The sequence below is a fragment of the Ambystoma mexicanum genome, chromosome 4p, assembly GCF_040938575.1.
Source record: "Ambystoma mexicanum isolate Mex_15411 chromosome 4p, UKY_AmexF1_1, whole genome shotgun sequence".
Classification (NCBI taxonomy): Eukaryota; Metazoa; Chordata; class Amphibia; order Caudata; family Ambystomatidae; genus Ambystoma; species Ambystoma mexicanum.
In genome coordinates, this window is record NC_090927.1 from 16,039,375 (window position 1) to 16,064,074 (window position 24,700).

The window sequence follows — 24,700 nt, forward strand, 5'->3', positions numbered from 1 at the left end:
CGCTTGCTCCTTTTTTGAAACTTTACGAGACTCTGAATGAAACCTTGCAGTTATTACACCTGTCAACAGTAAAAACTGAGGAAGGGATGGGTGAAATAGTTAGTTTCACGAAGCAATTGGATATGAGATTACAAAAAGAGTCGGACCTCTCACATCAATGGCAAAATCGCCTATGTGATTTGGCGCGTCAGGAGTCCAATGATAAGCAACTACTGATGGAAGCCATACTGGATGATCATAAATGGATAAGAAAATTAAATCAGCAATCCGGCTTAAGATCAGACCCAAAGCGAAGCCCTATAAGGGACCGGGACCCGGTAGATCCTAGGAGGAAAGACCTGGAAGACCGTAGAAGGACAGACCCGGAAATGGCCAAGACAAAGGAAAAAGTTGGTGGTCCCTTAGTATTAGGGAAGGGCATAAAGACGTCTAAACCTACTAATCCGGACTGCATCTTGATAGTAGAGGATGAGGAGGTAAAATCAAGCTTTGCGATCTTCAAAGAACCCTCACAGCAATCAGGAAAAAAGAACACTAGCGCAAAAGACCCTCCCCACAAAGACCAGAATGAAACAGGTCAAAAGAAAGCAAAAAAACAGGCATGCAAGCGCAAGGCTAATGGATCAAGAGCCTTCTTAAGAAACATCAACTTGCCTATTGAGGAGCCGGAAGAGCCGTTACCTAAGAAGCCCAGGAGAGAAATTAACTTGTTAAGTGTATCGAAGGAAAAAGTTGTGCAGAAGATAACTCAAGATGGGGATTCGGTCCTGCAAAAGAAAAACGACCGGGACACAAGTGGCTGTCGGAGTGATCTCATTGAAATAATTGAGGAAACCAGAGAGGAGGAGATGTGGGACGACATCAGCTTATCAGAATGGCAAGAAATTGATAAGCAGTTAGATGATGTCCCGACAGGAAAAGAACTAAGAACAGAGGAAGATCAGCGAGTGAATAAGCTCACTGGGAAAATAAGGAAAAACGAAGTCGGTAAACAAAGACAGGACCGTTCTCATTATCTCAAAAACGAACATCGGAATGCTATAAGGAATACACGGGTCAGGCATCAAGCAAGTAGATCCCATGGAAGGTCAGAACACCGAGACCGCGTCCCAAAAGATGAGAAGGAAAACGCTAAAAGGAGGCCACGGGACAAGTACCGAGAAAATCGATCCCATCGGTGGTCTAAATCACCGTGTGAATCCCGTGACAAAAGGGCAAAAGATCTCAAAGGAAAAAAGATTGACACTAAAACTCAAGAACTACGATCAATCTCACGGGACAAGAAAAGGAGCCCGAATAATGCAACAAAAAGCAGGGACTTATTAAAACAACTAGAAGCCAGACGAATGGCTAGACGTCAAACAAGCACAGGGAATCTGCCGAGAAAAACCCCAAGATAAAGGAGTCCTGAAAAGTCAACGACAAAAGATCAGCAATGGGTGAGATGGGATACCCCGGGTGAGTATGGACATTTCCACACACTAAAACTGGAACGGACCTGGAGAGACAGACGAAGGATAGTGCTGAATAGGAACAGGGTGATGTCAATACTTAAAGATCTACCAGCAAGTCAGAAAATCCACACTGATGATGTGGCAATTGTGGAATTCATTGATGAAGAAAAGCCGGATGTGGTCCTACTACACTTGACAACAAGATAATTGAAAGATAGCTTACTGGATGTAAAGAATAACCTGGAGTCTTGGGGATATAGACTTACAGACCCAGACAATAAAAGTACCCAGAGAGAGGCAAATGCCCCCAGACCTGTCGATGATAGGGTGGAAAAAATAATAAAAACCCTAGAAAGGAAACCCATTAACACGCGGCAACAAGAGAGGTCAAACCAAAAGTCAAGTATCAGGCAAGATCACCTGGATACAAGGGACCGTAGCTCAGAACCAGTGAGCAAAATAAACAGCTCCCGGAGGCCAACAGATAACCAACTAACAAATCTGAGATTTACGGTCGATAACTCAAGTAAGAAGACAAAACGGACAGGAGTCAGTAATCAGACACTGACAAAAGTGGAGAGACGAGGACATACGCCCAGTATCAACCCAGAAAAAAAGCGACAATAGACCGCCCATATCGGTGAATGAACCAAATCCCTCTTGGCCTCATGGAACACATGGGGATTCGGCCATCTATATTCGGGAGAAAGTAACTTCCTTGAGAAATATGAACTAATTTGCATACAAGAGAGCTCGATTAAAACAACTCCCGTGTGTGAAGGTTATTTGGTCTATATAAATCCGGCACAGAAAGGACCTTTGGGAAGACCCCGGGCGGGGCTTATAACCTTAGTGAAGGATGACTGTCAACTCCAAGTCTTAGAACATCTGACGCCAAATCCGCTTCTCCAAATACTTAAAATAGTGAAAAACAGAGGACGGTATGAAAAGAGACTCCTGTTAATAAATACATACTGGAATGTCTCATAACTAGCTACGGAAAAATATCTATCGGAGTTGACGGTGGCTCTTGACGCCTCAATGCTAGAAGAAAAGGACCAACTGATTATCATATGCGGGGACCTGAATATCAAATTGCTGGATAAAAATGGCTTGTTGCAAAGAAGACACAATCTCCCGAACAATGAAAAACGATGGCTGGCAGAAATGGGCATTCGAGAGTTGTCAATGTTGAATGGCCAAACAGCAGGTGACATTCCGGTCCGTTAAAACACAGGAGGCCTCATCACGACTTGACCGGTAACGCCGGCACTATTAGCGCCGGCACTAATAGCTCTACCGCCAAACCCCCCGGCGCTATTAGCGCCAGATCACGGGTTTGGCGGAACGATTATTGCCCATTCCTCATTGGGCCCATTCGAAAATTCCTCATTCCCCATTGGGCCCAATGGGGAAAATTCACGCTATCACCACCGGCAGATTTCCCGCCGGCGGTAAACGCGCCGAAAATCGGCAAATTTGCTGCAGATTTCCCCCCAGCTCAGAGCTGGGGGGAAATCCGCCAAGGTCATGATCTGGTGGACCCTTAAATGCGGCGGTAATAGCGCTACCACAACATTTAAGGGTTACCGCCAGACTCGTGATGAGGCCCAGGGTAATAACCTTGAAGTAATACCGTACAAAGTGAATTGGTTAGTTGTTGTATATTTAACGTGTGGTTTTGTTTACAGTTTAATAGAAGTGTTGTGCTTATAACAAACGGTTTCAAAATAAATGTACTTATATTTTTTACCTGAAACCTTGAGTAAGAGTTTGCTTGAATCACAGTAATTGTGGTTACTTTGTGTAATCTCTGCTACTGCTCATATACTCTTGAGATAAGCCTGGCTGCTCCGCTACTGCTACCACTATAACTTCGTAGTACAGGCTTGTACCAAAGCTAAAACTTGTATTGCCACCTGTGGTCTTAATTGTGTGTAGTGGTCCCTAAGGGCACTGCACAGGATTCTGCCTAACAGGGATGCCCGCTAGATTGGCGTTAGTGTAGTCCAGCTTAGAGTTAACCATGGATCCAACCAAAATGGGGTGGTCTGAAACTGGAATAAAAGAAAGAACATGGCAAAAATAAACTTCACAATTTTGATAGCCTGTTTCTCACAATTCAGAATTGATTGCCAATAAAAGCCTAGATTCTTTTTTATTGAATGTGCAAAACAAGTTGACCATTCAAATAAAGGTGGAAAAGATGAAATCCCTGATGGATTCATGATCAAATGCTTAGCCCCAAACATTCTAATCTCCATCAAGAATCAGGTTTTTTACTTCCTCCATGCGAGGGATTATGGTTTGAGATTAATCTGTAGCAATATTGACTCGCAAATAAACTTGAGTATCATTCCTTTATCGTCACCAGGGGTTAGATGTGCATATTTTAAGATGCAGTAGGGAGAGAGAGAAACCCTGAGAGACCGTGCAAGAAATAGGGAGTTACGCCTGTTGAGAAATACCTGCAATGTGTGACAGCCTAGACCGGAGGATCTCATAATCCACAGTGTCAAAGGCGGCTGAAAGAGCCAACATTATCAGCATGGTGAGGCTCCATCATACGCACATTCCATTATATCATCAAATACAGAACCATCAATATTGGACTAAACAGTGACCATGATTTCCATGTCTTTTTGTGAAGTCACCTGCACTTTCTTCCATGCAACACCATGGACCTTGCTATCACTCTATTAGTGTCCAATCTCATACATGGTCTTATCCCTCCATGCCTCTTCACGGCAATCAATTGGTTATGCCCACCCCGGGCAATTCCCCGTGCCAACCAACCCTGCTCACCTTGACTTCACCATCCCTTGCAACTTCTGACCCATGTGTCCAATTGGATATACACCCCCCCATTCTTATTTACCACCTGTCTCTCGGCCTCTGACCACCCTGGAGTCCCGAGAGACACATCAAATTCAATTCTCCTACCCTGCCGGAGACCCCCACCCCCATCAACTGAACCCACGGATTACCCCCTCATCACTGGGGCTACCAAACCCCGTGAGCATTTGGCTCCACGGCCGCCGCGCCTACCCACTGCTCGGTTTTCAGGCCCCTTGACCTTAAATGAATTATGTGTCAATTGCTAATTTCTTCACAGGGCCATTGCCCATTATGCTCGCAACAATAAATCTCCTTCACAGGCTCTATGGTCACGTACCATTAGCCTCACTTGGGCTGGCAACCGCCAGCTATGCACAAAGGGTAGCCAATCAGGTCTACCCTTAGTGCAACCAATCAGCTCGCTCCCTGTGCAACCAATCGCATCAATGGTATCATATAACCAGGAAGTTCCCATTCCTGCATCCTCGCTCATTCGCGCTGCAAGATCCACGCTCCCCTCCACTGGACACAGCATCAGGTAAGAGCGGGGCCTCACTCCCATGCCCACTTAACAACCGGGCACCTCGGCCTGGTACTGGGTTCGCGTCTTCGACCCATCCGGACCCGCCCCCTAGCACCTCTCTACCGCCTGCGGTCCTAATTATCCGATCCGCCAGCCTCATCCACCTCCCGGCACCATCCTGGCAGCACGCCACAGGGCTCCCCCTCTCACCCTCTACCTTGCCTGCCCTCCCCTTTCCTCCGGAGGGCACATGGCCATCACCCCACCTGGGGCTATATCCACGACCGCGTTATTATACGCCCACATACGCAGCAGTCCCACCGGTTCCCTCTTGGGAATGGCCTGGCGCAGCGCATGCACCAGGCCATCAGGCTCCTCCTGAAACCGACCACACGCCGGCACACCAGACACCCTCTGGCAGGTGACCCTAATTGCTCCCAATCCCGGGCCACACACTGCACTCAGACCATCCGTGACCCACCGAGGACTATGAAACTAGGGACTGACTAGTCCTATCCCCTGACCCTACCATATCCGCGCTGAACTCCCCAGCAGGCAGGCCTTCGCCCTTCTCTCAGATGCCCACGTGCCCCCCCCACAACTACTACAGGCAACCTTGCCCTGGAATGCCTCCGGAAACAACCACTTCCAACCTTGGCAGGTACCTACCGGCTGACTGAAAAATCCATCTCATCCCCACGCATGTTCGCCCTACACGCCCAACCCACGTGTTCTCTAGCCTATCCCTGGGTCTTCAACCACATCCATTCAATTAGCTAAAACAACCCTCCACATTTTTTACAGATCAGGGTAATCAGCCCAACTGGCACCCGAACTCGGGAGGACCAGCCACCAGCCCTATTCAGAGCTCATCTTACTACTCTACTTGGTAAGCTCATCAAACCGTCCCAGCACATTGCCTTTACTCTTATTGGCTCCTTCCCTGAACTAACCAATATTCTCCCTCTTCTCTTCATTGGTACTTTGCTTGTGTGTTTTTTTCTCAACCAATGCAACTATCTGTTATGATTTCAAAACATGGGTTAACGTTTTACCGATGGAACTATGACACATACCACTCCACTTTCACTCACTCTAACCAATTATTGGGGTAATTTACCTCCCTAAATACCATGACTGCATTAAAAAAAAAAATTCTTTTGTATCATCATCCAATGTATAACCATCGCATCCGCAGCCATATGTGTTCATTTATTGTGACTTTGCTATCAATGTTGAATTCTCAATGTCCCTGTATGATCAACCCATATGTCACTACACTGATCGCTGCACTCAACCACTATTCACGATTCACAGCCCTGAAAAAGACTTAGGTCGAAACGTGCGTCAGCTGTTTGCACTCACCAATGGGTTAATGACTGTCGTTATCTGCCACTATGATGCCTCATTTTTACCGTGTGGAATTGTAAAAGCAACAATAAAGCAATAAGTTTTAAGCACCAAGAAGAGTGTTATGATCTGACCATGAGCCTATATCTAAACATAATTGCTACATGCCTGGGCCTTTGAAGCCCCCCTGCGCCCAACATTATCCGCAGTTTGTCATCCCACTAACCATTCAGTCACTGGGGATCTGGAGTTGGTCCCCTGATGAATTAGGAGTGAGGCTGCAGGTTGACTTACCTAGTGTTTCTAAAGAAAGGTGCGCGGTAGGTAGGGATTCCTGACCAAGATAACTCCAACCAATTGCAAACTCTGTGGACCATTTATACCATCCACATGAGCCCTTTGATGATAGGTGAACCAACCATTACCAGGAGGCATTTGAGGAGCTCAAGCAGACCCTCACCACTTGAGCTCCTTGAATCCTCCCTCCAGTCCTGGCCTACACGGATCCTCAGTTGCCTTCCATCTTGCACACACATTGATGCAAGTCTGCAGGGATTGGTAGCTGTCCTTTGCCAGGAGAACAATGATGAGAAGAGATTGGTGAGGTCTGCATGCATAGCAGAGGAACGACCCAGTCAAGTTGGCATTTCTGGTATTGAGGTGGGCTTTCACAGACAAGTTCCAGGATTACCTCTATGGTGCGACTTTCAGAGACCACAGAGAGAGACAACAACCCCCTGATGTATGTGTTGAAGTCAGTTAAGCTGGATGCTTCCAGACATCGATGGCTATCATGACCCAGAACAGGCTGCAATGCTGAAGGAGTGGAAGACACTTGTGCAGATGGGAGGAATCCTAAATAAGGTAAGTAAAGTTGGAATTTTGCTATTGCATTGCCTGGTTTTACCACAGAGGATCTATTGAGCAGTAGTGTATGCATTTCTCGACCAGCATGGACATCTTGGCAGTGACTGATCTTTTGTTTGGTCCACTCGAGGGTTTTCTGGCCTACACTAGCAGCAGATATGCAGTATTATTGTCAGCACAGTTCCAGGTATGTCACCAAGAAGACTGCAACTCATCATGCTGCTTATTTTCATCACCTGCAGGGTTCGCATGGACCTCAACTACATCGACTTTATCATGTTGGAGATGGACAGGCAAGGTGTGCAGAACTTCCTGCTGGTGACAGACCACTTTACTCTGAACACGCAGGTGTTCCTTCCTAATGATCAGTGTGCCACCACCGTTACCAGGGTGCTGTGGGAGAAATCATTTGTGCACTATGGTTGGACAGTAAGGATTCATTCCAACCAGGGACCGGATTTTGAGTCGACACTTGTATAGCAGATACTGGAGCTGGTTGCCATCAAGAAGACCAGTATGCCTCCATACCAATCTTAGGGGAATGCCAAAATAGAGAGGTTCAATCAAACCCTCTCGCCGATGCTGGTCACCCTAATGCCAGTTGATAAGAACAGGCGGTGTCAGCATGTGGCTAATTTGACCCATCGTTATAATTGTTCCAAGAATGAAGCCACCAGGTTTACACCATACTACTTGACGTTGGGAAGAGATTCCCAACTGCCTGTAAACTTGTATTTTGGAGTATCCGCAGATGGAACATGTGACAAGAACTATGCCAGCTATGTGAAGCAGCTGAAACATCAACTAGAGCAAGGTCATCAGCTTGTCCAAGTTGCTGTGGAGAAGGCAACAGAGGGAAACAAACGCTGCTAAAACACCAAGGTTAAGTTTCACGCTCTTCCGCCTGGCGATTGTCTGTTGATCTATAGCCTGGGAAAGAGTGGACAGAACAAGCTGGGAGACAAGTGGGAGGTTCCACTATTCATCATTGAGCAACAATTAGGAGAGTTACCTGTCTACAAGGAGTACAGCCAAGGAACATCCAGACATTACAACGGAACCAACCGCTCCCAGTCCAGGTTGAGTCCAGGTTGAGTTTGAGCTGACACTAGCAATGAGAGAAGAGGACATGAACCTAGGAATTATAGGGTAATGTGGCAGGTGGCCTCTAGCTAGAAATTATGGCTCAATTATTTTAATATTATTATTATTATTATTAGTGTATTTGGAAGGGGAAGGCGGGAAAGGGATCTCCAAGCAATCAGGGGAGGAAACAGTGAGGAGCAGATCACCCAGTCTCAGGTTGGATGCAGAGTGGAAAGTGTGTGGAGCTAGGTGCTAGCTGGATAGATTTATAAATCAGGCCAAGGCTATCCTCAAGGTTTGTGATATTTAAATTGGGGGAAGCATGCAACAAGTAAAGTGAAAGGCACCCGTGTATGATGCAGCACAGAGATTCATTAAAAAAAGGAAAACGTTTGTGGCGCGAGCAGAGCTCCTTGGGGACAGTTGGTCTCAACCTTCACTGAGGAGGGTGGAACAGTGCTCCACCCGTACCTTTGCTGGTTCCTTTTCACCTCTGCGGACCCAAGCTGACCCTGACAGGTAGGTGAGTGCTAGAACCCACCACCGCCTCCTGGCAGTCCTGTCACTGCCGTGGCCTGGCTCCACAGTGCTCCCTGAGCGTTAAGCGCCCCCAGTCATTGCCCCCTCTCTCACTCTGTCAGGCTCAGCGCTCTCTGGTATAGAGAGAGGAGCGCTGTGTAATGATTTAAGGCCTGGCCCCTGCCAAGACAGGCCTCTGAGACTCCCAGGGCTGCATCTGCCAGGTGCAGCGTGGGTGGAGCATTGGTTTGGACCCTGCTCCCAGGCTGCCATCAATGCTGGGCTGCCCCTAGCATAAACTGCCCATCCCCAAAAACATTGGGGACTCACCCCACATGCTGCTGCCATACCTGCCATAGAACCATCACAACACAGACTTTTATATTTTGGAAGAACTGTTTATATTTTAAAATAACTCTTTTCTCTGCTGTTTTTATTCATTCAGCTGCTTAGGAAGGTTAATAATGTAAATGGTATTGTGTGACTACCCCTTTTTATATAAAAATATAAAAATCTACTGGTGTACCGGCAGAATGGGAAAAATCTTAAGATCAACTAAACAAACCATACACCAGCATTTTGCTGTCTGCCTTTACGTTTTGTGTGCTAAAAGGCATAACCAGTGTAACCTGTGCATTTTGATCCCACGTCCACTTCCCAACGAGGTGCACCAAGGCAGGGTCAGACTGGGGCATGAAATTAGTACAGGCACCAATGAAAAAGTGGCCCACAATCACACATTACTATTTATTACTATCCAGAACAGACTGTTTGAGTACTATCCAAGGCGTAGTAAAATTGGTTAAAACTAGTGTGGAAACAAATGAAACCGGCCTACTCTGTCCAAAAGTGGGCATATTTTTGTAAGGAGTACTTCTTGTTCCATTATGGTATTATTCACTTTTTCATAACCTCGACCACAGCTATTTATGGCAATTGAATTTGTTTGCTTTTGTTTGTACGCTTCTTCATAAAAATATGGTTCTGTGCTCGTAGTGTGATTCCATTCACCTCCGCAGATACTTAAGAAGTTCTTTCTGTTGACATTTCGCTTATTGAGAAGTCTTTTTTGTAATTTAGTTATTAGTTTTGTTAGTGGTTTCATTTTGTTTAACAGTAAAATAAATACATTTCTTTTGAGAAGAATTGCACTGTCCATCAATGCTTCTAAGATTAATTTCCTACGATAGGTTTTAAGCTTTGAACCTGATTTGTCTGCTGTTTTTATAAGATTTTGAAGGACTTTGTGACGGTATATTTTGGCTAAAATACTTTTCTTGGTATGCTTACTTTGCACTATATTAAAATTTGAAGAAGTAGTTTTATCTGTACTGATAGCTGATTTTCTGTTAATTGTTTTTTGGTTTGTTTTACATTTTGATAGAGGAAGCGAAGTTGTTGTACTTGAAACATCTTGTGTTTCACTAAATGATTGTATTAGCTGTTTTGTTTCAACTTTTTTTACAAATTCTGCTAGAGATGGATGCTTATGTTGGACTCCTTTATTTTCATTTGCTCTAATTTTGCGTTGCTTTCTACGGAGTTGTCTTTTGGTAGGCATTCTTTAGGGTCTGTTGAAAAAAATAAAGAAGATATGGGTTGGGGTGTTCTGGAATGTATGTGTGCTGTGTGCATGAGTGTTTGAGTAAGATGATAAAGATGTATGTAATTGTGTGTGATTGTGCATTGGGAACTAAAACTAGTAGGGATAGGTATTCTTGAATTTATGTGTCACTAAACTGGGGTTCAGATGACAAAAAAAGTAAGCTAGTGGTGTGGAAACGTACAAATAGTAAATCTAATGTATACAATTAAAACAGTTTTTTGTTCTATAATATGAAAATTGTAGTGGTTCAGTTGGCTAATTTGTGTGTCCAAAAATAGAAATTTGTGGGCCATTCTGGTTGTAAATCGCTGTTTACGACATGGAAATTTTTGGACAAAATGGTACAAAATCTCTATTTTAAGAAACCAAAATAGCTGGTATTAATGTTATAGTATATTCGATTAATAATATAAATATTATGGTGATATTTTACTTACTTTTATTTTTAAAATTAACAGGTAACTTCTTAGTTTTTCTTTCTTCTTCGAATTCGGCTGCTTCTTTTCAGGAAACTGGTCTTCGCTGCAACTGTAAAAGCTTCAAATTAGTAACTTTGTTTGTATATAGCACTGTTTTTAATTTAGATATTGATTTTTTTAATTGAAATCCTCAGTGCCTTCTGTAAAACCATTAAACTAATTTATTTACATAAGATACATTGCATCAGTTCAGTACATATGATATGTTCTTAATGAACAAATTGTTTCGAATGACTAACTGTAGCAAAAAAAAAATATCTTTACTATGTCTTGTGAAATTTATAATATATTAGTGAATACCACTATTTCTGTAAGTAAACTGTTCTAGGTAATAGCGCCTCAATGTCATGTCTAATTTAAAGTAATTAAATAAATAAATAAATAAAAAGAAAAATATGAAATTGTATAAGTATTTTTATAAAGGTTTAAACATAGATTGGGTTTGCATGCAATTTTGTCTGAATATATGTAGTCTATATATTTCATTTAAAAAATGTTAGTTTAACATGATTTGAGTGTGTGTGTATAAAGAAAGTAAAAAGTATAAAGGTGTATAAGTGATAGTTGATTTTAGGAAATTGAAAAAAGTACAGTAAATTCATTTTACAGATTTTACAAGGTAAAAGTCTGTTTGAAAATGTGTTCATCTACCATAGCTCTCAAGTGACACGGTTTTGGCGGGTGTCACACGTCTTGTAAAGGGCAGACTCACCCGCCAAGCCTCCTGCACGCCCATTCATTCCAGTGGGCGTCTCACCCGCCAAAAACAAAATCGGGTTTTCACCCGCCTGTAAAACAAAAATGGTTGAGAGCTATGTCATGTACTATACAGAAAATATGCATACCTGAAGTTTGTGTTCATGCATATGGATATGCATGGAGCTGCAAGTAGAAATCTTGAAGACTTGTACAGTATTTCTGGTAGATGCTGCTTGCCAATGATATGACACTTGTACTCAGAGAGATTCAGAGTACATTTGCAGTGCTGATTTATGATGATGCAGTTAGATGTAGAGGTCTTGAATGTGATTGGTGCATGGTCATGTGATTTTTTAGCTACATCTAATGAGGGAATGGCAGAGAGAGTGTAGTGGAAATGGTAGAAGGGCTGTTCATGTTACGATATGTCCGTGGACATGGCGGTAGTTCCAGGACATCGGGAGTTACATCCGGGGATTTTTGGGTTCATAAGTCATGCAAATGAGAATAAGCACTGAAAGGGATTGGTCAGGAAAGTTTGGTGGGTGTGTTGTGCCAGGAGAGACTTTCTCAGATACTCTTTTTGCTGAGAGAACAAAAGATAGCTATGGCTGTGTGTTTCAGAAAACAGATTGTTTGGATTTTAGGAGATTTGTGGATACATTGGTTGAAGGTGCATGCAGAAGGCTGTGGAGTAGCTGTAGATCTTGGTTTCCCACATGTGGAAGTACACTGGCATGGAGTACGTGGAATGAAGTGGTTGGACTTGCTACCTCTCTGTGCTCCTTTGGAGACAGAGCAACATCCAGACATAATTGTAATTCATTGTGGAGGGAACAGTTTAGAACATGTGACTGGAATTTTTTTGCAATTTGCTATGAAAGAAGGACTGAGGAAGGTTATGGACATGTTTCCTAATTCTCAAGTGATATTTTCACGGATTGCGCAGAGACAAATGTGGCTTCGTTCTTCTTCATTTGGTCCACAAATGGAAAAAGCAAGGCGCAATGTTAATAAGGCTGTTTGTGGCTTTCTAAGAGATTTTGGCATGTCTTCTTTTCACAATGAAAATATTATGTTTTGTAGTACATACATTTTTCGCAGAGATGGAGTCCATTTTACTTATGCTGGCAATCAGATTTTTCTGAGAAATGTACAAAATGCATTGCAACCTTTTTTGGAATTACAACAACGATTTTGAAGTAGATGTTAAGCATTTACAATTTTTGACTTACAAACACCACCCAAAGGCTCTTTTCAGAGCCACCACTTCTTTCCAGAGAAAATTACAATGTTTGTGATGGAGTAGTAACCCAATTTTTTTAATGTTCGCGAACTGTCCGCGGACTTCTAAAAAATACAAAGAGCCCTGCTTCATTTATTTTCATTTCTATTTTTTAACTGGGAAAGGCGACTCTGAAAAGAGCCTTATTTTTTTTTGATTTTTGTAATTTTGTATTTTTTTTGGTTTTTCAGACACGACACACTAGGAGAGGAGGGTAAAGGAGGGTAAAGGGGGGGACACCAACCACAGGGATAAGAAAGGGCGAGCTGAGCGAGGAAAATGTAGAGTGGGTTTTATTTGGGTAGTGAGCAGGTCTTCTTGTGCTCTGAGACGATAGTCTCAAAAGCACTCCGAAGTCGCTTCCCCCTGCAGAGTACTGTGTCACAGTACATACATACAACTGTGACCCTCGAAAGGTAAGGGTCATCAGCATTCTGTATGGCCTGTGAGGCAGCTTGAGAAAGACGCTGTCCCACAGAGGTGGTCCTTGTGGTGACAGGATCAGAAACAGAGGATGAAGTAGAGGAAATCAACCTGCTAAGTTCTTCGCAAGGTAGAACCCTGCGAATAGCCCCAGAGTGAAATGACCTCAGGTGTCACTTCATAGTAGTGGTCCCAAAGCTGTAGTTACCGTGCTTCCCGCGACTGAGTATCATTTTGCACTCATTGCAGGTAACATGGTTCGCACGAGCCTTAGGACCATTCCCATGAATGGTAAATAACCGCCACACCCAAGACTCACGCCTAGTGCGGGTAGTAGGGATTTCCTCTACCTCATTCTCATCATCCTCTTCTTCCTCCTCCACATCCTCAGTCCTGTTCCCCTCTTCAGGCCCTTGGGGAGGTGGTGGTGGTGGAGGGGGTGGTGGTGGTGCTGAAGCAGGTGCAGCACCAAGTGGCAGTTCAGCAGCCAAGGATGCCATGTCGATGATGGTGTAGTCTGCAGGTGGCAGCAAAAATCACTGTGTTCTGAAGAATAGCCAGAAACACAATGGGAATAAGCTCTTGGGCGCGGTCTTTTATAGGGGTGCTTGTGCGCGGTCCGTGGACATGCGCACTGTGCGCGGACAGATCGAATACAAAAAAAGGATCGGAAAGTTTCAAAAGGTATATAGAAACTCAAGATTGCTATGTGGGACTTGTGGCATGGTGAGATTTTATTGAAAAATATTATGGATTAACTGAAAATGTACTTTTAAATTGTTCGGGGACACGAACAGTGTCCGCATTTCAGGACACACGATGAGCGTGGGCGCGATCATATGATCTGTTTGCGAACTAGTCTGCGAAGGAAGCGCCTGTCAGCAGGACACCAAATGCACGGAGATTGGTTAGCGCATGCGCATTGATGTCCTACGGACACTGTTCGGGTTCTGAAGTAATTAAAAGTGCGTCACACGTGAAACGAACATTTCAGGACACCGCGTGTGTTCTTAGAACAGTTTAAACTTGGTAGCGAACAGTAAGGACAGATATAGTGTTCTTCAGGACACGTGTAATTTAGTTTATGTACGAACATTTCAGGACACCAATTGAGTTCTTAGAACAATTTCAATTGGGTAGCGAACACTACGAACAGTTGTACTGTTGTTCAGGACACATCATTTTCGTTTATTTACGAGCATTTCAGGACACCAATTGTGTTCTTAGGACAGTTTTAAGTTGATAGCGAACATTGCGGACAGATATAGTGTTCTTTAGAACACTTTAATTTTTGTTTCTTTATGAACATTTCAGGACACTACGAGTGTTCTTAGAACATTTTGAACTTGCATGAGAACATTACGGACAGGTGTAGTGTCCTCAGGACAGTTACATTTTCGTTTCTTTACGAACATTTCCGAACAACCGCGGTGTCCGTGGACACCTAAATTGGTTTTATCACAAGGAACTGAAAGTAATTACAACACAATATAAGAAAAGTAACTTTATTTCATATATATAGACAATTATGACTGGGAAGGTGGGGCAGAAACGGAAACAAAAACAGGAGAATTAGGGATTTCTAGATAACTGGGATCAGGTGGAGAAGGGAAGGAAATCTCATCGAAAAGCTTTGGTCCATAGACAGGGTTTGGGGTTAACTGCGTGGGATAGGGTGAGGGGGGACAAGTGCAGGTTGGATAATGGTGTGCTGTTGGGGGTTTCACATAATTTTCCACAAAGTTTTTCAAATCCATAAAATTTTGCATAAGGTCGTCGATTTTTTGATGAATCTGCTGTAGAGTGATATCCTCTGATTGTTGTTGTGAGATGCTTGGAATTGGAATTTTTGTATGGTCTGTAATAAAAAAAATATATATATGTTAAATGTATACAAAATAATATTTATTAATTGGTTTATGTAGTAAAGTGTGTACCATTAGGTGGACTATTTTCTAACATTTCCTCTCGTGGGAAATGCTCCTCTAGCCAGTCGAGAGTACTACACATTTCTGTGAGAAAACAAAAAAGTAATATGTTTTTTTTTTCTAATATAGAAAGTTTACAAATATATGAGTAAAAAGAAGTGCACTTACTATGTCTGGTGAGATATGTAATCAGTAGTGTATACGTCTGGTCTTGCTGTTGGTTGTGGAGCGTCTGTGAGGTAATTATGGTGGAAGCCACTTTATCTTCTTTTGGTATATTCCATTTTAAAACATATTGTATTTACATGAATGGTTAGTGTGTTACATATATGGGTAACATTTTTTAAGTATTACTACATATACTTTGTATGTGTGCTGCTTTGTGAATTTGTTAAATGTTCCTATGTTATGATATAACTATTACACATACCTCCCCAGAGTTTTTAGGTGGTGGTACTGTTCTCCGAACATGTCCGCGAACATTAAATAAGTTTGCATACATCAAGTTCATAAGAAGAGATCTAGTCAGTTCCATATGACATGTATATAAAGTCAAAGTCATTATTGTTAAGTTGTGCTACTAAAAAACTATGAAATTCAGTGAAAAAACTTTGTTAAAGGGACGTTATGGTTAAGTTGCGCTACAAAAAACCTATGAAATTCAGTGAAAAAAACTTTGTTAAAGGGACGTTATGGTTAAGTTGCGCTACTAAAAACCTATGAAATTCAGTGAAAAAACGTTGTTAAAGGGACGCTATGGTTCCAAGTAAAACCGAAAAACCCTTGAAATTCGGCAGTTATGGTAAGCTAAGCAACCATAACTCGCGCCGCCACCGTGCACTGCTAAGACTAACACCCAGGACATCAAAGATGACATCACAAATGTCATTGATGACATCACTGATGACATCACATGTCTGGCTCACTATTTTACCTTTTGCTGACATATCTAGGCCACATGTTTTTCTTCAGTAACAGTCAGAAACTAAGAATTTTATTTTATTTGTAGACATATCCTTCTAGTAAGTTCTTACAGTAATTCCCTTAGAGTACAGTCACATCATATGAAACATATACATATGGGAAAACACAAGCTTGAAAGACAGCAATCCTTTTTGTGCATAAAGATAATCACTAGACTTATGAGCACTTTCTGATAATTCTGTTGTTTTTTTATGGCTGTACTTTCCCTGTATATGGTCATATTTGTATACATTGTACTCACACTACTTTCCTTAGGGTCCAATCACATCAAGTGATACATATACATAGGGTAAACAGCAGCTTTGAAACAGAGCAATCATTTATTTGTATGAAACTAATCAGTTAAGTTATGAATTGTTTCTGCTACTACTTGTGCTTTTTTGCTAACTTCACTTTCCCTGTATATACCCATATTGGTATGTGTTCTTGTGTCTTTGTGTTTTGTCTATAGTAATGCAATTATGTAATACATGGGTTTTATTAGCTACTTATTACATATTTCACAGTACACAAAAATCTATTAAGAAAACAATTATCATTTCATTATTCAACATACTAACATTACGAATATCATACCTTCATCTTGTACGCTGCACACAATGTTATGTTTCTGTATGAGTAGCTTAGTATACTAGATAGAACCCCATAATAGGATGCTATTTATATCAATGCATCGTGCAATGCACTTATTAGGGTATATTTCTTGCAATGATTCTTGACACTTTTTTCGCAACATAATAAGAATCCCTTCTACACATATTTCATGCGAAGTACATACACATGTGATGTCATCAGTGATGTCATCAATGACATTTGTGATGTCATCTTTGATGTCCTGGGTGTTAGTCTTAGCAGTGCACGGTGGCGGCGCGAGTTATGGTTGCTTAGCTTACCATAATTGCCAAATTTCAAGGGTTTTTCGGTTTTACTTGGAACCATAACGTCCCTTTAACAAAGTTTTTTCACTGAATTTCATAGGTTTTTAGTAGCGCAACTTAACCATAATGTCCCTTTAACAAAGTTTTTTCACTGATATATATATATATATATATATATATATATACATTACATGGCCACATTACAAGACTGTATGCCCTGGCAACAACCACCGCAGCATATCACATTCATATTTGCTTATAACTTTGGGTGAAAAACAAATGTATAAGGAACAAAGGTATTAGATACTATGGATGTGATATGCTGCTATGGTTGTCCTTAATATTGTATACTTACTGTTTGGTCTAGTAATGGGAGTCCATGTTTTTCTTCTTCATTTCTGTGATAAAAGAAAATAGAATGTTAGTATTAGTATTTTGTAATGACTTATTACATTGTATAAGCAATATACTTTAATTTTTTTTCGACCCTCATATTTAGTAGAGTACAAATCAGAGTACTGTGCAATTTGCTCAGTTTCTGTATTTGTTGCTAAAATCATTGGGTCTGTGGGAGAAAAAAAAATCCATGTTGGATTAAAAAAAACGTTTTCTGTTATGCTACAGTTTTTTTGTTTGTTTGTTTTCAGTGTTCACTTGTTGTTTCTGGCTAATGCTTTATACTTTGCTTTGTTGTATTTTTTTTGGAGCAGTAACAGATTCTTCATTTGTTTTGATATTATAAAATTTTGGAGCAGTTAGATACCAATTGGCGTATTCTAACTGTCTATTTTTTTAATATATTTTAGTCGTTTTGATTTATCTATTTGGATATTGTTAAATTTTGGGACAGTTAGATACCAATTGGCGTATTCTAACTGTGTATTTTTTGGTCTAATTTAGTGGTATTCATTTATCTGATTAGTTGTTGTAGAATCTTTGAGCAGTTAGATAGCTTTTGGAGTATTCTAACAGTTTATATTTTTTAACACAAATTTACTTAAAGGTTTAAATACAGTTTATTTATCAAATTTTGGTTTTAAGAACATCAAATAAGCGTTTGTAAGATTTGCTGGTAATCTCTGCTTTAGAGTAATGGTACTATCATTACATTCAAACCATCCACATTTCTTTTTTATATATGCCGTGTAGTGCCCTGAATTGGTTGTGCCTCCTGCGTGGTAGATTATACCTATTGTTGTGAAGGTTTTCATACCAAGTGATATTTGACTATGTGTGAATCCAGTCAGCTTGCAGTTGTTTTTGGTACCATCTGCATTGTAACGTAGAAGCATTAGTATTACGTATTTACTATGTGTTTGTATTACTAACGTGGTGTATTACTAACGTGGAGCGATTATCTGAATTGCAGGTAGAGCATAATCTACCATGGTTTGCATTTTGTACAAGTTGCTGAAATGGAATGGATTCACAATTTGGTATTGATATATATATGAAGCGTTCATTGGGAATTTCTTCTTGTGTCACATTGTTGCACAGAGTGCATGTATGTTTCCACATGTATGAAATCTGGAAGATTTCCTTTATATGTATGTTTTTGTTTTCCAGTACTTGTAGTAAGTACATTAAACATTCTTGTGGATCTTCCTGTGAGTTTATAGTGAATTTCACCATTCCAGCACAGTAGTCCAATTCTTGTCTTATTCCATAAACACTATATGTGTTGTCAGGATTGTTTTTTGCGTTTCTATGAAGTACTAACATTTGCATACACAATGGGTCTCTAAAGTGTAAGTAAATGTTGTCAACAATTGGTGGTAATTGAAATAGAATATTCATTGCTACATTTGCATAGCAACTTACACCAACTATATTTGAGAATTTATATGGTCCAGGTAGTTCTGTATCTAACTGCTTTTTTTGGAGTTTGTCTTCCTTCTTTAAAGAAGTACCTGGTTTACTTTCTCTAATTGATTCTTTTTTGTTTGTGGTACTTGATGAAGTATTAGTTTCTTTTACTCTCTTTGGAGGATTTGCAGTGACGTCCTGTTGCATTTCTGTTTGATTTAGTTTTCTTTTATAACGTTTTAGTTTTTGTGGAACAGAATGTGTGTTTAGATGGGGAGTGCATAGTGAGCGAAGTCTATTATATTCTAAAATGCAAGGAATATCAGCGTTTACTTTACTTGCATCAAAGTTGATTAGAAATAGACCGTCAAGTGTACGTAAGCGTGATAGTGCTACGTAGCTCATGCCTTCTTTAAAGACTGTTACCAATATCTATCATTGCTTTGTCTAGGGTAAGACCTTGTGATTTATGAATCGTGACTGCGTATGCAAGAGTTAGAGAAAATTGTTCTCTGCGTACATACATATCTTTGAAGAGAAGGAATCTAGCTGTTGAGCGTCCTATCCGTTTTACTTCTGAAAGTTTGTCAAAGAGTATATTGACAAACTGAATTTTGTTGTCACGTGGGTATGTTTGAAAGCCAACAACTGTACCCAGTGCTCCATTAACTAGTCCTTGGTCCACGTCAAGGTTGCATTTAAGCATTACTCTGCAATTTAAGGATAATATTAACATCTTTTCTAAGCCTGCTGTGTTTGAGATTGATTTTTCTAAATTATTTAGTCTTGTTGTGGCTTGGTCACACATGGGTAATGTCATACCATGTACATCTAGTTTGTCTGTGGTGCTAATTTCCATTATTGGTTGCATTTCTTTACTTAACATTATTTCATTGAATTTGAGACAGCTTGCAAGAGTTGGCATTAAGGCCATACAATTGAAATTTTTGTGGGCTAATTGTTCCATAACATCTGTAGCACATGCATTATCGCCATAAAGTGTATTAATGTGCCGGGTTTTCAATGTTGCTTCTGCTTCTTTAGAAAGTATACCAACTCCCAAACTTTTTAAAATGTTGGCATAAGTTAGATCTGCAGATTGGCACATGTTTTCTGTTAATTCTCTGTATTGGAAATGTTGCCAAAGGTTGACATTTCCAATGCTGCCAACAGTTTTACGGCAGAGTTTGTGCCCTAATGTTTTAAAAATAGGTTCACCTTTTACTGGTGTTAATTGAAGCAGATCTCCAAAAACAATAATGTGTTTTCCTGCAAAGAGCTCTTCATAGTCTGTTTTGAGTACTTCTTGTAATCTGAGGTGAATCAAAGCTAACATCAGGTTGGAGAGCATGCTCACTTCATCTATTAGTAGCATTTTCATTTGTTTCAATACTCTGCGTAATTCCATTGCAGCTTCTGCAGAAAGTTTGTAATAGTCTAATTTGTTCTGGTGTTCTACTGGTAATAGTAGTAATCGGTGTAATGTAACACCACCTATGTTGTAGGCAGCTAAACCTGTGGGGGCAGTGACAACAGCTGACAGTTTGTTGTTTGTCAATTGTTGAAGGAACTTACTAATGATTTTGATTAGGAATGTTTTGCCAGAACCATCTTCACCACTGACGTACAGTAGTATAGGTTTATAATTATGGCAGGAACATTCTTTATTTTCATGTTTTACACCATGTGCAATTTGTTTTGTTACTTCTTGAAAAATGCTACTTTGCTCATTGTTTAGTTTTGATTGTAGTATAGTTAAGTCTTCCTTATCTTCATACTGACACATGGTGTTTTCTACTTCTATCATAGCTAATTCTGCCTCATTTGTTATTAGTGGTTCTCCCAGTGGTTCTTGGCTTCCTGTTACAGAAGGTTGACTACTGTCAGGAGTATCCTTATCTAGTTGGGCTTGGAGGTCTTCTTCATGTTGCTGTTCATTGTGCAACATTGTTTTGTACTGTGTAAAGTTTACATCAGTTATAGTGCTTTCATTTGCTTTGAAAGCATCCTCATATGAGTCATAGTTATCTAGTAATTGTTCTTCTTTTCTCCATGGTTTGAAGAGTTGTAGCAGGGACATGTAATATACTTCTTTATGTTGAGGAGTCTTCAATGACATTTTGATATGATTAATTAAATTTGGTTTAGTGAGTTTAACTAAGCTGCCTACCTTTTTTTTCATCAGGTTTCATATTATTTTTGTATGTGTAGTTTTGGGCTATTTGGTATAGACACATGTTTCCCAAAGTATTACTTCTGTTTGGGTAGTATGTGTCCAATAAATTGTTTTTTTAAAATGTCTTGGCTGCTGGGATCATGTTTGGCTATTGTTTCTATATCTTCATATGATTTTAGAACTCTTTTTCTAGATTTAGCTGGACCAAGACTTAGCCATACTATATTTTCAGATTTACCATACAATGAAGTACCAGTTAAACAATCAGCTGCTTCATAAGATCCACATTTTCTATGGGTGAGCATTTTTATGCCCAAGCTGTATAATTTCTGAGATACTGTTTTATCTGATGACAGGTCATTCCAGAGGTCTTGTGCTCTGTCTTTTCTGCTTTAGTTAAGTATGCTGTGACATATTGTGCAACTGCAGTAGAATTGTCTGCAATGTACTGCACATCTATATTTGCATTCCATAAGTGGGCAATGATTGCATTATAATCATTGATATATTTTTCCTCTTCTTTTCTTTTTATGTAATATGTATTTTTAGGTGACTTACCTTTAACACTATGTCTAACTGAAGACATGAGGTTGTTTACTTGACCTGTATTTGTAACTGGTCTAGGGAAACCAAATCGGCATTTGGTTTAGTATTTGCCTTTGTTTTTGTATTTGCGACGACAATATTTTCCACATTTGTGTCTTTGAAATTGTAAAATTTGTGCATGAAGATCACTATTTGTGGCTTCTGATGGAATTTCACAAGTGACATATTTTTCAATAAACTGTAAAACAGCGGCATCACTGTCTTGACCAAATTTAGGAGCATCTTTAATCCATAAAAGCATGTGGATATGTGGTGCTCCTCTGGCTTGGTATTCTTTTCTCCAAAAGAAGTGTTGCACTTCTCCAAGGGGAGGAACAGTTTTATTACAAATAAAATGTAGCATAGCAATGAAGCGATGGTGAAAATATCTTGAAACATTAACAGGATCCAAAGAACAAAGTTCTCCAGGTGTTAGAATATCTATGTTTGTTTTGTTTTTATTTGATATGCGTAGAAAATCATGTAAATCTTCCCATGCATATTCTGCACAACTTAATGTAACAAACCAAGTGGGTGGGCCAAGGTTTCTGATCATACAACGTACATCTCCATGACGTCGAAACAAGTACTCTTTAGTACCACGCATATTTGCTAATAGATTTGTAATATTTGATTGTAAAACCTCATCCTATTGTTGCACTTTCTCTAATAATTGTGTAGCTGTCATATTTTGAAAGTGTGATCCTGATTTTAATGTGTGCAACTCCGTAACATAAAGTTGCTAGTTCACTTTCAAAGAGTAGGTGGAATATGTATTCCACATTTTGTCTAAATCTGGGATCTTCAGAATACATCCGTAATGAGCGGTATTCTGAAGCTGATATTTGAATAGGTCTATCATCATACCTTCCTGCTTTGCCAGTAGGAAAGAGTAGAGGAAAAGCACGTGCTTCTATACTTTTTTCCCATATACTGATTGGCGATCCTTTTGTTTGACGCATTTGGTAAGTTTCCAGTACATCTTGTACGGTGTCATTACAGTGCAAAGGATGAATTGTATAATGGTCTAAAGTATTTGATATTGTAGCAGGATCTAGTAGCTCAAATTGACCAGCTTCTTGTGTTTCTTGAATTATTTCAGTTGTATCTTTCAAGTTTTCTTCAATATTAATTTCTTTGTAATATTCATTATTCTCTTTAAGATATTGGAAGGCTTGTCTAACTTTATATAAATCTACCAGCTGTTGCCATATTGTTTTGTCTTTTGTAGGTACTCCATTTACTAATATAATTAAAGATTGCTGCATTGGACGTTGCACTCCTAGAGTATGCACATTTTCTTTTAGATTTAATAGTAAATAAACTACTTTTCCACGAATGCCTTTTACCAATTCAGAGGGAGGTAATTTTGCTGTTTTTGGTTGAAGGCATATTATTGCTTGAAATGGGTGTACTGTTTGAATTATGATGCTCTCATATAAATTAAGTTGTTGTAGAGGTTTTGGTACTGGGTATAATTCCAAATTATTTGTGATAGAACGTGAAGGAGTTTGGTTGTTGTCAAGTTTTGTAGTGCAATAACTGCAAAGTATTAAGGGCTCAGTTATTTCATATTTGTTTTCTGCTACAAGGTAGAGAGCTAATTCAAACCATTTAGAATCTTCATTGTCTTCTATTTTGTATGATAGATCCACAGTTTTTGTGTTACTTTTATAAAAAATTCTACGGCAACATACACATACATGGTTTGGTACTTCAGCTGATGTACTTTTAAATTTTAGTATTTCTTTTTTGTATGTGTTTAGCAAAAGGTTGCCATGTGTAGAATTGTTGCTTAATTGGTTTAAAGCTATTTCATTCTGTAAATGGCTTTCACTTCCAAAATATTTTTTCTGGATATAGTGAATTACTTCAAGTAGGTCTTTTGCTGTACCATGTAGAAGGATGTTATTTAACTTTGCTAGTGCTAAAGCAGGACTTTTAGCATAGTACAGTTTATAGACTAGATTTCTTATAGTTGAATGATGTGTTGATATCCTTTTGATATCATGGAAAGTGGTTTTACAAGTAGGTCCTGTAATGCAGGCCAATGAATGTCCTTGTAGTCCTGTGTACTTGCGCACTGGACAGGTATCTATATTTTGCAGTAATTTAATTTTGATTTTGTCTTTTCTTTTTACATATTTATTGAGGAATTGGCGTAAAGATTTGAAACATTGTTGGGAATGTTACACATTGACGTGCATGGCCATTTTGTACACTAGACGTTCTGATTCAGTTGAATGGAGGGGTAATTCTAAGTTTTCAGGGCATATTTTTGTAAGAAGTACTTCTTGTTCCATTATGGTATTATTCACTTTTTCATAACCTCAACCACTGCTATGTATGGCAATTGTATCCGTTTGCTTTTGTTTGAACGCTTCTTCATTAAAATATGGTTCTGTGCTTGTAGTGTGATTCCATTCACCTCCGCTGATACTTAAGAAGTTCTTTCTGTTGATATTTCGCTTATTGAGAAGTCTTTTTGGTAATTTAGTTATTAGTTTTGTTAGTGGTTTCATTTTGTTTAACAGTAAAATAAATACATTTCTTTTGAGAAGAATTGCACTGTCCATCAATGCTTCTAAGATTAATTTCCTACGATAGGTTTTAAGCTTTGAACCTGATTTCTCTCCTGTTTTTAAAAGATTTTGAAGGACTTTGTGACGGTATATTTTGGCTAAAATACTTTTCTTGGTATGCTTACTTTGCACTATATTAAAATTTGAAGAAGTAGTTTTATCTGTACTGATAGCTGATTTTCTGTTAATTGTTTTTTGGTTTGTTTTACATTTTGATAGAGGACTTGACTTTTGGTAGGCATTCTTTAGGGTCTGTTGAAAAAAATAAAGAAGATATGGGTTGGGGTGTTCTGGAATGTATGTGTGCTGTGTGCATGAGTGTTTGAGTAAGATGATAAAGATGTATGTAATGGTGTGTGATTGTGCTTTGGGAGCTAAAACTAGTAGGGATATGTATTCTTGAATTTATGTGTTACTAAACTGGGGTTCAGATGACAAAAAAAAAGTAAGCTAGTGGTGTGGAAAAATACAAATAGTAAATCTAATGTATACAATTAAAACAGTTGTTTGTTCTATAATATGAAAATTGTAGTGGTTCAGTTGGGTAATTTGTGTGTCCAAAAATAGAAATTTGTGGGCCATTCTGGCTGAAAATCGCTGTTTAAAACATGGACATTTTTGGACAAAATGGT